This window comes from Lathyrus oleraceus, chromosome 6, assembly GCF_024323335.1.
Source record: "Lathyrus oleraceus cultivar Zhongwan6 chromosome 6, CAAS_Psat_ZW6_1.0, whole genome shotgun sequence".
Classification (NCBI taxonomy): domain Eukaryota; kingdom Viridiplantae; phylum Streptophyta; class Magnoliopsida; order Fabales; family Fabaceae; genus Lathyrus; species Lathyrus oleraceus.
In genome coordinates, this window is record NC_066584.1 from 462,125,815 (window position 1) to 462,129,223 (window position 3,409).

A 3,409-nucleotide genomic window follows, 5' to 3' on the forward strand; every position below is an offset into this window, starting at 1 on the left:
GACAGTTCCTGTTAAATTGGTTCTTTTCAAAGTAGGAAACACTGCCCATAAGTCATTTTATTAGCAAGTACTTGGATTATTAATTGATTATGTGAATTACATTCGAACATGTCTTTATTAATTAAATTAAATTTAATACTTTACTTTTCATTGTACACTCTTAAAACCCCCTATTTCGATTACCTTAGATAAACACCATAATAATAGATAGCGATAGATTCACACTTGGTCTCTGTGGATTCGACAATCTTTTATATTACTCTAACGGGTCCGTATACTTGCGATAAGCACGCATCAATTTTTTGGCGCCGTTGCCGGGGACTAGTTTCGTCAAATTTCGTACCCTGTTGTTATATCGTTTAGACTTAGGTTGTCACCTGCCGGTCAATGCGAAGAACTCGCAGCACCAGAAGTTTAGTATACCCTCTGGCGGAACCTGAATGTTACGCTCGCGCAAGTTTATTTTTCCATAGAATTAGGAGAGCTATGGCTGAAGATCAAAACCAAAGACCTCTTAAGGATTTCGCCCAACCATCCAACGAAGAACCTAGTTCTAGTATAGTAAATCCAACCATCCTAGCTAATCATTTCGAACTTAAACCCTCCCTGTTGCAACTAGTGCAATAGAGACAATTCGTAGGTCTTGCTACTGAGAACCCAAACCAACATTTAAAAATCTTTCTCCGATTAGAAGACACTTTTAAAACCAATGGAGCTTCGCCTGAGGCAATCCGTTTAAGATTATTCCCTTTTTCCCTCAGAGATAAAGCCCTATCATGGTTAGATTCCCTTCCACCCAATTCCATTATGACTTGGGATAACCTTAGAAGATTATTCCTTACTAGATACTTTCCCCCAAGTAAGACCGTCGTTCTTCGAAACCATATAACTAGATTTACCCAGAACCAAGGAGAATCGTTGTTCGAAAGCTTGGGAGAGATATAAAGAGCTATTAAGAGCATGCCCATATCATGGTTTAGAAAATTGGTTAATCATTCAGACCTTCTATAATGGACTTCACTATGACACTAAGATGACCATCGAAGCTGCCGCAGGCGATGCGCTGATGAACAAACCTTACCCTGAAACTAGTGCCCTCATCGAAGATATGGCTCAAAACCATCAATCATGGGGAGTCGAACGAGCGACAGTTGAGAAGAAGGAAGCCCAAGGAGGAGTACATGAATTAAGATCTATACACATGATGCAAGCTAAAATGGACACATTAGCCCTTAAGGTCAAGCATATGTGCGTAAACTCGAATACTGCAGCTGCAGTTTCGTCGGATTGTGAGATATGTGGAACCAAAGGACACCAATCTGCAGAATGCAGTCTATTAAACGAAACCCACTCTGAGCAAGTGAACTACACCCAAGGGAACTCATATTCGAATACCTATAACCCTGGATGGAGGAATCATCCGAACTTCTCCTATAAGAACAATAACCCTATCCAAAATAATGCACCTCCGAGACAACCAGGTTACCAAGCCCCAAGAGCAAATCAACCTATGCAACCTATGCCACCAAAGCCGAGCCTTGAGAAAATTATGGAAAACTTTATCACTGCTCAAACCCAACAAAACAAAGAGTTCATGAACCAAAACATTCAATTTAACGAACTGATTACCCAGTTAGGAACCAAGGTTGACAGAATAGTTACTCACACCAAGATGCCTGAAACCCAGATCTCTCAGGTAGCTTTAAACCAAGCCCCCCAGACTACACCTGGAGGACAATTCCCTGGACAACCTCAATAGAATCCGAGAGGACAAGCCAATGTCATTACCCTACAAAGTGGGAACGCTTATGATGAGCCACCAAACCCAAGATTGAGTGAACCCAAAACTTCTAAGGAATATACAACACCCACGGACAAAGTAAAGGAACCAGAGGAATCTGAAAAACAGGAAGGTCAAGAAAAAGGAGAAGAATCTAAAGACAAAACTTATGTACCATCCTCACCATACAAACCACCGATACCATATCCGCAAAGACTCAAACAAACCCAGATCAATAATCAGTATCAGAAATTCATTAAGGTTATAGAAAAACTTCATGTAGAAATCCCTTTCACATAAGCCATCACCCAAATACCTTCTTATGCAAAGTTTCTCAAAGACATCCTTACCAACAAATGTAGACTCGACGATCCGAAACTCTTGGAATGCAATTCTATTTCCGAGAATAAGTTAGCCAAAAAAGATGAAGATCCTAGAAATTTCTCCATTCCTTGTCTTTTGGGAGTCATGTCATTGAAAAAGCTTTTCTAGACTTAGGAGCTAGTGTGAGCTTAATGCCTTTAGCAGTTTGTGAGAGGTTAAACTTAGGAGAATTAGAGCCTACTAAGATGTCACTTCAATTAGCCGATAGATCTGTTAAGTATCCGATAGGCATATTAGAAGATGTCCCTGTTAGGATAGGTCAGTTATTTATCCCTACTGATTTTGTAGTCATGGACATCAAAGAGGATAATGATATACCAATCCTTCTAGGTAGACCGTTCTTATCAACTGCAGGAGCCCTAATAGATGTCAAGAGAGGAAAGTTGACATTTGAGGTAGGTGATGAGAAGATAGAATTTATACTTTCAAAATTTCTTATGGCACCTGTGATGGGAGACGCATGGTATGCCATAGATATCATTGATTAATGCGTTAGGGAAATAGAACAAGAAGAAATCATTAAGTTGCCATCAACTCTCATACTGGAAGATGATGACTTTAGGAAACCCTACATCGATGATAACCTTTACGAATTTTTATCCCTTACCCCAAATCCTATTCCATGCCCTAAGAAACCAACCTTAGAACTTAAGGAACTTCCTAAGAACCTGAGATATGAGTTTCTTGATGAAGAGATGAATCGTCCAGTTATAGTCAGTGCTACCTTAAGCCAAGAGGAAACAAACCAACTCTTAGATGTTTTACGAAGATATCCCTCAGCCTTAGGATATAATATCTCTGACCTGAAAGGTATAAGCCCATCCATATGCATGCATCGGATTTCGCTCAAAGAAGATTCAAAACCCTCCAGAGAACATCAGAGAAGAATAAACCCTATAGTGAACGATGTTGTTAAAAAAGAAGTTCTTAAGTTACTTGAGGCGGGTATAATCTATCAGATCTCGGATAGTAAGTGGGTGAGCCCTGTGCATGTAGTACCTAAAAAGGGAGGCATGACAGTCGTGCAAAATGATAAAGGAGAACATGTAGCAAAACAGATAGAAGGAGGATGGCAGATGTGCATAGACTATAGAAAGTTAAATAAAGTAACCAGGAAGGATCATTTCCCTTTACCATTTATAGACCAGATGTTGGAGCGTCTAGCCAGACACTCTTACTTCTGCTATCTAGATGGATACTCTAGATTCTTCCAAATACCTATCCACCCTGAAGATCAAGAAAAAA

At 39.8% G+C, this 3,409-nt stretch overlaps 1 non-coding gene across 1 annotated transcript; it reads right to left on the bottom strand.

Annotated features, from left to right (window-relative positions):
* Positions 1 to 870: 870 nt before the first annotated feature.
* Positions 871 to 978, bottom strand: LOC127099395 (small nucleolar RNA R71). Its single transcript, XR_007793901.1, has one exon. It is a non-coding gene; the product is annotated as a small nucleolar RNA R71 (small nucleolar RNA).
* Between the last annotated feature and the right edge of the window lie 2,431 nt (positions 979 to 3,409).